Genomic DNA, 13,067 nt, shown 5'->3' with positions numbered 1-13,067 from the left:
CCTGAAGCCCAGGTGTGTGAGGGTTTTTCCTGGGTTTGCACCAGTTACAGGTAGGAGAGGTGAAGCAGTCCCTCCAGCCTGGGGACAGCCTGGATCCCCATGTCTCAATGGGGATACCTCCACCCCAGCAGTGTTCCCCAAGCTTTGCCACTGGTGTAGATGGGGAACAGTCTCTGTAGCCTGGGCTGAGCTGGCACTGAGCATCACCCTAGATGCGGGGGATCCCTGCATCTCAGCAGGGGGATTCTCGCACCCTGAGAAGGAGTCGCCAAGCCCTGATGCTGGTGTAGAGGAGAAATTGCCCCCTCCCACCCTTTTGCAGTCTAGGGATGGGTTAGCCTCATACCTAGAGGTGTGGAGGCTAGGGAAAAGTCCATCTAGCCCAGGGTCAAGCCAGCACTGGACCACACTGAGGGATGGGAGTGGAAAAATCCCCATCTGAACTAGCAACAGGGCTTGTGGGATCCTGCCAAGGGTATCCAGGCTGGAGGAGCTACCCCCCACCCCATGTACCTGTGGAGAGGGGACTAAGCCAGTGCCAGACTGTGCTGAGAGGTGGGACATGGAAATTCCCACTCTAGCAGTAGTCTGAGAAGACTGCTTGGGGTGGAACCCACTGCTACAGCACAGGGATCCACCCTTGGGGGCTGATACCCAGTCCCAGGCTAGAGAGACTGTTCCCCTGCAGGGGTGGGGCTAAGCCAGTGCTAGGCCATGCGGGGGGGGGGAAGTCCCCCTCTGCACCAGCAGCAGGGCTTAGGGGCTCCTGCCCAGGGCACGGGAATCCCTCCGCTGAGATGCGGAGTTCCATCCATGTGGGGTGATGTGCAACACTGGCTGGGCTGGAGGGACTGTTTCCCCGCCTATATGCCTGAGGGTGCAGGGCTAAGCTGATGCAGGATGGTACTGAGGGGCAGAAGGGGAGAATTCTCCCTCTGCCAGTGCTCATGGACCCTGCCAGGGCAAGGGAATGCCCAGTAAGGCACAAGAATCCTCCTCATGTTAGCAGATGCCCTATATCCACTTGGCTGTGGGCTGGGGGGACTGCCCCTCCCCCCATAGGGGAGGAATGACAGCAGAGAGTTGGGGGAGTGTGTGCTAGGCAGCCAATCAGGGATGTGCCCCGCTCAGCTATACTCCAGTGCCCTAGGCTATGGCTGGCAGACTATGAGTGCTCTAGTGCCTCCGGCACCTGGTCTGGGTCACTGCAGGCATCTGGATGCGTTTCCAGATTCAAAAATGTATTTCAGTGTACTTAATTATCAGTTCAATCTCCATAGCTTAGAGAAACCTGTGAAGATTGAATCGATTCAGCTTTGGGTTTTTTTGACTGTCCATACTTAGCCATACAATGAGTGAAACATTGGCTAGCTACCAAACTTTGGAATTTGTGCTCTTGGGAGCCAGGACTATATCTTCATGTCAGTCTGCTAAGTGCTACACATTCTATGGAAGATGCCATAATCAAACAATAAATGTGTAACAGCCAAAAGGAAAGAGGGCATACAAAGAACGTAACAGCTATCTGGATATCTTTCCCTACACTGTTGCTCTTCTTTTGGGGTCCTAAAGCCATAGCTTATGGGCAACATACCACCCCTGGTGGTTACAATGCTTTGCGCAGACTGCTTCCTAAAAAGGAAACCATGTACCTGCCTCTGCAGTACGTTTCAAGTAGGGCTAATCAGTACTGCTGAGTGCCTGTACCAATCGGTTCATAGGAGTGCTAACACTGCAACCTGCTTCTGGTTTAGGAGGCAACAGTTCAGTGTGCTTGAGGGTACCAGTCTTGGCTATGAGAAGTTAACACATAGACCAGTGGTTCTCGACATTTTCTAGATTCCAGACACTAATCAGAAAATAGCTTTCCCTAATTTTTTGACTATGGAAAAATAATATGGCAAATTTTCTGGTTCAAAGATGTCCAAAAACCCACAACTGGTCAGAATGTTTTTGACACTATGGATTCTTATTTGAAACTTCTAGGTTTATCTATCTCATAGATCATGTGGAAGGGCTTACACATTGAACACTGCTAATATTATGCAGCATCCCACAACACACTTAAAATGATCTTGTGACACTGGTTGAGAATTATTTGTATACACATGCCACAGATAATTGACTAGCTACTTCTCTTTAAAATATATCATCTCTAGTAAGGGCTATAATGTTGCAGTTTATCACACAATTTAGCTTTCTAGTGGATAGGTAGTGTGTGCGTGTGTGTGTGGGAGGGGGTATCTGTGAACACCACCCATGCATATTTTCTGTGTTTGCAGTAAAAATAACAACAAGAAATCAAGGCTGTGATCCTACAAATTCCTCCATGAGACAGTTCCTAGGCACCAAGTGTATTCACTAGGCCTCAGCAGATACAAGAAAATGTATTTATTATCACAGAAACTGTTTATATTCTGTGCATGGGAATAATCAGAGATATCTCATGATGGAAATGCATGAAAAGGGCCAAGGGCCTGAGGACTTGTTCATGTCATTGATGGCAGGGGAGTGGGGGGAGGGGAGGGAAAGGGAAGGGATAGAAAAAACAAGATGCAATTTATTTGAGTATAAATGTTTCCCCTTAAGTGCTCACAATGAAACATTATCACATGTAGAGAACTTAGAAACACAAAAGTGAAACTGATTAGAAACTGCAACTATAAAAAATAAGTCTATTTTCATTTTTCAAGCTGCCTGAAGTGTGAAAAATCAAACAAATAAAAGACTAGAGTTAAATTAGATTCTTCTTTTAGTATTAATATTCTAAAGCGTAATTACATCTAAAAATTACACTTAATATGAATTTCAACTTGACAGTATCATTTAAAATAATACAAAGCTGGACAAATTAAATATATTCACCCATTTAATATGTACACACAAACACAACTTTGCCATTCATACAAATCAAAATTGTTACCACATGCCAACTAAACTTTTACAGATGTTCAGGCATGGAATTCAAAAGCAACTGCATCACGTCTTCTTGGATCTACTAGCAGCCAAACAGAGAAACACAGGCTTGCCAAAACATCAAATGATGTGACCAGTTTTTTGTTTTTTTTTCCAGATAAATGAGATATTCAGGACTTTTGTGTTTGGTTATTCTGTTACTATTACTTCATGTTCCACGTCTTGAACTTTATACAGAGAAAAAAATGTGACAGTCTGCAATTATCTTATGGTTACGCATGATTTATTCTAGCTAAATTGTACCATGTTTCAAAAAGAATCCCTTTACTCTCTATTTTCCAATGGAATACTTCAAGATTACCGGATACAGGCAAAATTTACGTTAGAGAAAACGTATGCAATACAGGCGTCCTAATAGTACACTTACACATGCAGAACTTATAAATATACATGCACATTTTAGCTGTAATTTATACACACATGCACATATACATACTATTATCTGTAATATGAAGACACAGATATGAAAACATACATATGAACAAGTGTGTTTACAAATAAACACATTATCTGGCCACAAACATACATTTTGAACTATTTTTCTGTGTTACACATCTATATTTTCTTTACTCATTTCTACTTGTAGCTCCAATAATATACAAGATACTGTATGAAGGTGGCATCATTCATATCCCAGTCTGGTCTTAATCATTTTGTTGCTCTTTTAGACTTTATACTTTTATCAGTATAAGTGATTGTAAAATGGTCTATACCTGTAAACAGAAGTTCAGCACCAAGTTAATCAGATGCTGTAAGTGCTGAACTTTGGTCTATACCTGCAATACAAAAATCTGGCATACAAAACGAAAGCTCATCAAATGTATTTTATTTCAAAGTACCCCACTGCTATTTTTTCAGCACAGCGATGCACAGGGATGCTGATACATGTGATGCAGAAGGCTGCCACATTGCTTCAATTTCCTTGCTCCAGACTCGATTAAAAAGTCTCTCCAATGTATTGCTTTCCAGCATGTTGGAGCAGGCTCCCTGCATGTCTACAGGAGCCCATAAACTGGTTTAAAAATGGCAGAACCTGGTCTAGATACACCTTCACCCACCCTCCCCCCACACAAACCAAAGGGTGAATATGTGTTCTTTTCACTACCTATCTAAACTATGCCGCTTACAGAAAACACGTAACTCGGATCAATTCTGCTTCAGGTTTTTTTATGTCTGCACTTAGCCATAAAGTCTAATACACCGTAATTGCATGTATTAAATGCTTGGATACTGTAATAAAATATTCAGCTATATGATAAGTTTAATTTATCATACACTATTGCCTGCTTCACCTGTTTCCTGCTTCTGTACCCACTAATCCATCTCCCCTAAGGCCACATCTAATATTCAAAGCATTCGAACAGCTTGTCCCAGTGATGGCTTAAAAAAAACCTGCTAGGAAATATTCCTTCTCTGTCTTTATTATGGAATTTCCATCTACCCCTTATCCCCAACATCCATTTGCCACTCCAGATTATACTTCCCTAAGGCCTAGGATAGGCAATATTCAGTCCTGGAACAGTGACAGGTTTAAAGTATAATATTTCATAGCCCATCAGGCCTGAAACAAAGGCTGTCTAACATTAGTGAGCTATGAATTCTCTCTCCAGTCAGGGAGCACTTGCTTCTTTTCTGGGTTTCTCCCAATATATCAAACTTTTAAAAAAGTGACTGTGATATTTATGTAAAAGCTATTTTAGACCAGTTTTTAAAGTTTCTAATATTCATTACTTACCATTTATTTCTGTTTCCTATTCCTTCAAATCCTACAGAGGTGAAACTCAGATTAGCAAAAGAGGTATGAGAAACAATACCAAGACAAATGAGAAGCAATTTAGAGAGTTTCCATAAACTAGATTTTCCCCCCTCTACAAACATGCTCACGACCCCTCCCTAAGTTGTGGGGGGGAGGATGGAGCATGCAGGATGCAATGTAATGTTTAACTGGCTTTTGCTGGAAACGACCTACAAAAAACTCACTTGTGGCTTTATCTTTGAGTAATATGGAAATGCCGAGCTTAAACCAATAAAAACCATTACGTGTTTTCACTCTCTCTAACCATGGGGTGGTGAAACATTTTATGTAAATCTTCTATAAAAGAAACTTCATTTATCTGCAATATTATTTAATAAAAATGGCTGAATTTTTAAACCAAACAGAGATAATGAAGTAGGGGGAAAACTGATAAGATTTTGGGAAGACAGTCTTGATATGTAAAACAACTACACTAGATTTTCATAAACCAAGCACATTCCACGTACTTAAGCAGGGGCTCATTTTGCAAAGCTGAGGCAGTAACTCAAATATTTTAAATATCCTTATTTCACAGTGCAAGGACTACACATCTCGATTTAGAATGTGCCTCATCTCAAGTGAAATCCTCTCCCCATTGAAGTCAATGGGAGCACTGCCACTGAAAAGGCAGGGTCAGGATGTCATGCTGTACTTCTGATTGCATGCAAACAAGTTATAATAATGCCATATTTTAACATGCTTCATCTGTATTTATACATCTGGATATGCTCCAAATTTACAACTCTGCCAATAAATATGAAAGCCAAGACAGCACTCCCAGTCAGTACCCAGAGGCATCTTTAAAGGCTTAGCAGTGTTCCACAACCACCACACCCTTCTATGATCCAGCATCTTATAAAAGACACAGATAAGCTTTCCATTGTGCCCAGAAGGTTAACAAACTTGGGTTGTTTGTTGGGTCAGCATAAGGAAAGCAAAGGAAAACACCATGCCCCACTCACATCTACCAGCAATCTGGAAACTGCAATATGGAATATTGTCTTATCTCATCTGATACTGCAATTCCTCAGGTATGCAGGACCCTAAAGGGCTCCTATACACGAGGGGAGCCTGCTCTGATGCGCCAGAACAGACTCAATTAATTTAATCTGCTGGAGCACAAAAATTAACCGCAGACTAGCATCACATGACAGTACCCCCTTGCTGAAAAATGGTGGAGGGGTACTTTAAACTAAAGTTCAAACAAGCTTTACTTCAAAGTGCCCTGCCACAATTTTTTCAGCGCAGGGATGCTGGTACGCCTGACAATAAGTGCTTTTAATTAGCATGGCTTGCTAATTAAAGTGCCCTCCCCATGCCTCCCAGAGCATGGGTTAAAATGCCCCAAGTACACAGGTGCCCAAGGATCTGTCTCTCTAATGATAATACACCCAGGCAACTATTACAGCTACATGAATCCTGATATTAAAGACAACTACATTCCAAGTTGGCTGAACACTCTCAGGCAGATCAAGCTTCATCTCAGACACATTACTGTAATCCAATGTGGAAGTTGCATAACCTGATGATAAAGCCCAAGAGAGAAATGGTTGCAATTTTGGTACAAATTGTATATCAAAAAAAGGCGTCTCCCTGGAACATAAAACACAATTGGAGATTTAAAAAAATCATTAAATTGTGAACTATGTTAATGAAGGTTTGAACACTGCAATGTGTGGAATATATTATTAGCCTTAAGGTAGGTGAACCTAGGAAGGGGACAGCGGGCAGCTGCACCCCTTCTTGGCGGTAGGCATATTTTCAGCAAACTTTCTGAGCAAACTGGCTAGTCAGCATAGCTGTTGGTCAGAACTGCCACTTTAGTGAGGCTCTGGAAGCCAGGAGGTTCCACTCTCCCCCACTTTCCCTCTGCCACTGAATTTGGCAGCTGGCAGGAGGGTGTGGGGTGAACAGCGGCAGTGTTCTTCCTTAGTTTCCAGAGTTGCATCAAAGCAGCAGCTCTGGCCAAGTTCTGCACTGAGCATGCTGGCAAACTTAGATTGCTCACTGTATATGAACTGCACAGCCAGAAGTGGGAGGGAAGATACAGCAATCCACGGTCTTTAATGCATTCGTAAGTAAGTAAATGGGTAAAGGATAACTGCCAGTTGTAGGAATCTTTCTTTACAGTGTTTTTTAAATCTAGCAGGAGTAACATGGTACTAAAGAGAAGCAGATACTTCCTGCCATTCCTGGTTCACTAACAACGTTCTTCCATAAACCCACTTGAACATCTCTATAAGGAAAGAGTCAGTGCACTCTCACTCAAGGCTTCCTCTCTGCCAGACACTGGAAATACCAAATAGCCAGACTTTTGGGTACCAGAAAAAGGAGAAGAGTTGTATATTACCCATGCACAAATGCATAGCAGCTCAAACTCTCAGCTGCCTCCTGTAGCTTTCCCACACTTAGAACTAAAAAGGAACATCAGTTTCAAAAGCAAATTTCCCATGAAAATACTGTAAATATGTACTCAGTAAAGATCTGACATACCCTGCATCAGTTTGCTCTGGTTAATTCCACATTAGAAAGAAAAAGAAAAAAAAAACCCTCTTGTTTCTAGCTTTTGGCTTTATTTTTCCCTCTCCCTGGAAGACTCCCAAATGATTGTGGTTCCTGATCCTCTTCCTTGTGGATAGTTCAGACATCTCTGGGATAGCCTGCCTTCTCTAAATTTCTTTACTATGCTTCTTGGATTGATTTCTAAAAAAACTTAGTAATGAGTCTTCTGAGAGATCTTCCCTTTTCATCACATCCTGATATCAGGCCTATGGCATCAATTTAGTGCTTCTCCAACAATGAGTCAATCTGAGCTAGGGACAGACATTCAAAAAGTCTAAGCCTATATTGATTCAATCTTTGCAGGTAAGTTTAACCTGACTAGGCTGAGCCAGCTTGCAAGTGCACAGACATTCCGTCTGGACTAAGAAAATGCAGGCACATGCCTGCAGTGGCTCAGGCTAGAAGTCGTGCTAAAGCAGCCCCCCTTTCCCTTCCACACTGCTGAGCTGGGGGGGGGCAGGCAGGGCCAGGCTCCAGCAGGATGCTCTGATTAGGGACAGGTTTCCCCTCACCCCAAGCCCAGCAGGGAGTTGATAACAGTATTTATCAACAACAAAACAAAACAAAAGCCTTTCTAATTAGTTTAAGCTCCTCTTAACTTTTTCCAAGGAAGAAAGGAAGGGAAATTATCAGCTGACTTGCTGATTGTTCCAAAAAGCCCTAAGCAGACAGTGTCCTATCTGCCTTACACAGACAACTCTCAGCATTAGCTAGCATACCACATTCTGCCTATGATCCATTCTGTGCGAGAGGAGAGGGGGGAATCCCAACTGAGCAGGGAGTGGAGGAGTGGGGCGGGGGAAACCAGGCAGAATGCTGTGCTTGCAGTCCCTGCCTGAACTCTAGCCAGGGAGCAGAGGGGAGGTGCCAGCCCAGGTCTCTGGAGCAGACAGCCCAGCCCAGGGCTGCAAAGCATCTGGGATGTTGGGGGACTCTGGTTTAAGTTAAACCAGGAACGGACCTGGGACAGACACTGCATAAACCAGTTTGACCGAAATCAGTTACATCTGATACTACATTCAACCAGGTTTCTCTCACATCAGTTTCAGTCATTTTCAGACTGGTTTACATGCACTGGACAGCTATTCTGTTACAGGTTTAAACCAGTTTCTGATCACTTAAACCTGTTTATGTATAATGCCTGTTCCTAGCCCTGGTGTACAAGCCTCAGCAAAGCAGTTTCCTTCACCTTCCCCTCATCTGGGTAGCTGTACTTCATTCTAAGTCCTTTGTGGACTCCAGCTCTAAACAAGTTTTGTAGGAACTTGCATCAGCTTGGTTCCTATTGTACACAAGATTCCTCACACACCTGCCCAATAGCTGGAAGAAGACTCAGTAATAAGGACTGAGTTTGTTCATTTTTTCAGTAAGGCTTCTAAGCCAGGAGTATGTAATGTAGACAAGCCTGCCAGTTTAAGATATGGTTGTACTCTGGTATGCAAGTATGCAAAATAGTATCACCATACTTAAAGGACCTGGACATAGTATATATTATGGGGCTACTACAATTAACTCCTTTTTTTCCTTAACCCTCAACCTTTAAAATGCTGTTAACATGTCTATTGAAGAGTAGGCTAGATCCTACTCTGACCCACCTGGATCCCAAAAGGGTCCAAAAGAAATTCTGATTTTGCCTATTTTCCTTTCAGTTACACCCATGCAACTATACAGAGGAAGTGTAATTAAGGAAAGAATTCAGTTTGCTGAACATTAGGAATTGATGAGGATGAAAGAGCCAGAGGATTATTATACAGTCAGGAAAAAGGACACTTTTCACTGATGTGTATGAGCTTACTGAAAGGCAAACATATTTGACCTATAAACATTAAAACGCATAAATACTGCAATGCTTATTTTATAGACTCGCTTCTCAGACAGAATAACACTTTAAATGCAGGACTTCTTTCTACTTAAAGCAACAGGTACTCCAATTTCCTTTAAAAAAGAAAAAAAAAAGACCAAAAAGATCTGGTAGTACCTCTGTTGACTAGTAGGCATTTAGGTAGTGTTTACTTACAAAGCTTTTTGCCTTCAGCTTCTTAGTTTGTAATTCCTGAAGGTCTAATTTAACAAGGAACTTAAGCATGTGTTTCAGAATATGGTTATATTAACAAGATAGCATAAGGTAAGTAGGACATGAACACCTGGCATATTGGCTACCCCACAGTAAATACCTAGGCGCATTCTCTTTAGTGTAACATGGCTTGTCATTCAGCCAAAGTGCACTAAGCTAACTCATTACAGAGTAAGAACAATTACTGAAATGTGGCTAACATAATAAGTTCACAGACAAGCTTACTTTCCAGTAACTTTTGCAAATAGCTGTGCTTTAATATCATTTATATACAGTATTTGTGAATATCCCACTGATCTTAATATTAGACATGTGCTTAAGTAGCCTTCTGATTTAGGGTTAAATATCCATTTGGAAATGCATCTGTATTTATATATTAAACTCTGGTTGAGATTTCCAATAAAAAAGAATTTTCAATTGATGAATCATTTCTATAATCTTCAAATGTGTTGCACTATTAAAAGATATTTACTGCCTTATGAGGAGAAACAAATCTAGAATGGGATTTCTGAATACATAATACTGAAGTTCGCAATTATCAGGCATTTTGTAGGTCACTGTTTTGTAGGATACCTGTAAAGGTAAACTGATAAGAGTGACCCATATTGTCACAGTCACTGGGAATATGAAGACTGCATTCTACCAAAATATCACAACTAAGATTCGATGAACAAGGACTGTGCTAGACAACCAGTGTGAAATCATGAGTAAAACTATTTTAACCTTTTTCAAGGCACTAAAGCAGCAGCCAAAAATTAAACCTTAGGTTGATAATATTTGTGCATCTGGGATCTGGAATAAAATACTGTCCATCTCTTTTCAAGGCTATCGAATTTTCCAGAAATGCGATTTCTAAATCAGGATCATGTGAATGTTAAAATGTATTACCACCACCAGAACAGAAAATGCAGACTTAGAAGCAACTAAGAGTTAATAACTCACCAAGGCATATTCCCAGTGGAAGCTCCAAGTCACATACCTTTTAACAGTACCCTTGCTGGCCAGTTTACAAGGAAGCAGAGTCAGAGCTGGCACTCAGAGAGGATGGAACTGGAACTACCTTATTACTACCTTCTGTTGACCCACTGATTTTCCTGTCATGTTGCACAACAATGGTAAGGATGTCTATTTGCTCAGCATTTGTGCAGCCTTAAAAAATTAAGGCAGAACAAATAACAAGTTTGATGACATTTGTTTCCATCCCAAGATACAATGGAATCCATATATGGTTAAACATACATAGCCTCTGAAACAATATTTCTGGCTCAGGCCAGCACTATATGTCCTATAGTTTCTTCCTCACTATGGTATGTTCATACCCAAAATGTTAATGAACAAACAAAAAAATTAAGAAAAATCTAACTGGTCAACGGAGCTTCCAGTCAGAAACAATCTTGTCACACCATAACCTCTCAAAATATTTGTAGCCTTATCAACAACTTTCCTTTAAAAAATATATTGCTGGATCCAAAATTTAATTTTAAACAGTTCATTTGGCAGGCAAATATTATTTTCTCCTCAAGGAAACATTAATTGTGCCAGCATTTATTTTTTTTAACTCAAAGTCAAAACTTTGTCAGTAACTCAAAGTCAAACTTTAAAAAAAACAGTTAAAAACACTGTAAAACTTACCATTCACAGCAGTGATATCACACCAGCAAGGTAAAGAGTCATCATGCCACAACTATGAACCGCTAAATATCTTTACTGTATATTAGTGAATAAAATGGGATACCCATATGTTGTCGAACTATAACTGGATGAGGGGATTGATTTGACTAGCTTCCAATAATGCGGTTTTCTTAGCCACACAAATTAGTATTCATAGTTTTTATCATGTAGTAGGTGCTAAATAAAAGAATGTGTGTTTTAAGACTGGTATTTTAAAAACATTACACCCAGTTAAGGTCAACATTTTCTTCTAGATAAGCCAAAATGTGAAATACAGTATTAGGGTTTTCACATTGCTTAAACACAAAGAAAAAATCTGGAGTAGTCAGCTGGGTCTGCTGGAGAAATCATTCTTTACAATGTCCTGGAAACGTAACCTTATTCTATAACTAGCTTCATAATTCAGCACTTATGCTACACGTAATAGTCCCAGGTCTGTGTGGGACAAAAGGGAATTCGGATCCAAAAAACTAATACATATGGTTTTAATTGCCTTTTGCAGTGAAGTCAGAGTCCAATGTAAAGAAAATTATTTCTAACGCCAGCTTGAAAACTAGGTTTTCATGTGAAAATTCCCAATAAAAAAGCAGCAGCAGATGTGGCTGTGGCTATTAATTTGCCTAGGACACTTTTTTCAATCTATGCATTCCAACCAAGTGCCACCTACCTCTCCCAAACCAATGTTGTTTTCTTTTGAGAAAGTGGAGAGGATTTCCTCACACAATGTGCTGCCACAAAAAGAATCTGCAGTACAGACTAATTCCTGATACTCTTTTTTTTATGCTTAAACTTCTCTTCAAGGATGGATTTTGTATTAAATGCCGTTTTCATACAGGGAAAAGAAACAGGATATCAAGGCAACTGAACAGCAACCGAGTTAGCTGTTCTAATCCTAATCAAAGGATGAGAATGCAGCCATTGAGCTTCTATGTAATAAAAACAAGATTTTTCTAAATTGACTCTTGTGTATTGGCTACAGTACTGCACACTTTGTTGCACAGTAATCCTTAAGCTAAGAAAATTGCACCCAATAATATGGTACCATTTTAATGTCTTCAAGATGATGACTACCCCTACCTTTCAAAAAATTAATTTAAGAATTTCCATAGGTGAATAGTATTTGTTGTTACCTAGATTCTCAATTACCTGGAAAATATAAACCTGCTTCATTCTCTGAAAAGATCATTCCCACAAGGTGGCAGGAGAAAGGGGGCAAAATCTTCCATAGTGTAATCCAGTTACTCTAAACAAATTAGCAGGTCCATGATCTATTTACCACAATTGCTGCCTCTTTATGTAACATCAAAGATAAGGATTAGATACAATGGAATCCAGATATGATTAAATGTGGGTAGCATCTGAAATACTATATCCGTCCTACAGTTTCATCAACACTAAGATATGTTTGCTGCAACCACATAAAAGGGAATAACCACATGAAAAGGAAATAAGGAAAGGGGGAAAAGGTTCCTCATAACCCCATCCTAGTTAGGTGATTTTAATATAACTCCTCTAAGTACCATGTGGTTGAATAAAGTAGGAGTTGATGCAGTTTGACTTGCACAAGGTTTGGCTTCAACAATCGATCAACAGACACATCAACACCTTTTTGATTCATAAACATCATCACGTTAATGGTGGACTTTTCCAGATTTTTGACTATGAATTTCTGCATGTTCTGTACGTCACTTAAACTGACAGATTAGATGCAATCCAAGTAGCAGTAAAAGAAAAATGGTTAAGTTCTGCTATCCAGTTTGGAATGCTAAAAAACAAGAAAAGCAAGCCCTAGGAACAGTAAAACCTGTTACAAGGCCCTGCAAATATTAGGAAGCGCTACTGGAACAGCAGTACTTATCCAAATCCAAGACAACTTTGAATTTAAGATGGTCCCACAGTAATTAGATTCTAGGCATAGAAAATAATTTTCCATTTCTAGAACCCAAATATTGCAGGGTGGCCTTAAATTTGTCCCATCCCCCTGTCTGC

At 40.4% G+C, this 13,067-nt stretch overlaps 1 protein-coding gene across 4 annotated transcripts in view; it reads right to left on the bottom strand.

Annotated features, from left to right (window-relative positions):
* Window positions 1-13,067, bottom strand: part of ROBO1 (roundabout guidance receptor 1) — a 1,129,598-nt gene that overhangs the window by 211,436 nt on the left and 905,095 nt on the right. The gene's annotated exons all lie outside the window — the stretch shown is intronic.

The sequence above is a fragment of the Crocodylus porosus genome, unplaced genomic scaffold, assembly GCF_001723895.1.
Source record: "Crocodylus porosus isolate Cpor-Errol unplaced genomic scaffold, CroPor_comp1, whole genome shotgun sequence".
In the NCBI taxonomy this organism is placed as follows: domain Eukaryota; kingdom Metazoa; phylum Chordata; order Crocodylia; family Crocodylidae; genus Crocodylus; species Crocodylus porosus.
The sequence above is the reverse complement of the archived record's forward strand: the minus strand, read 5'-3'. Positions and strand labels throughout refer to the sequence as shown.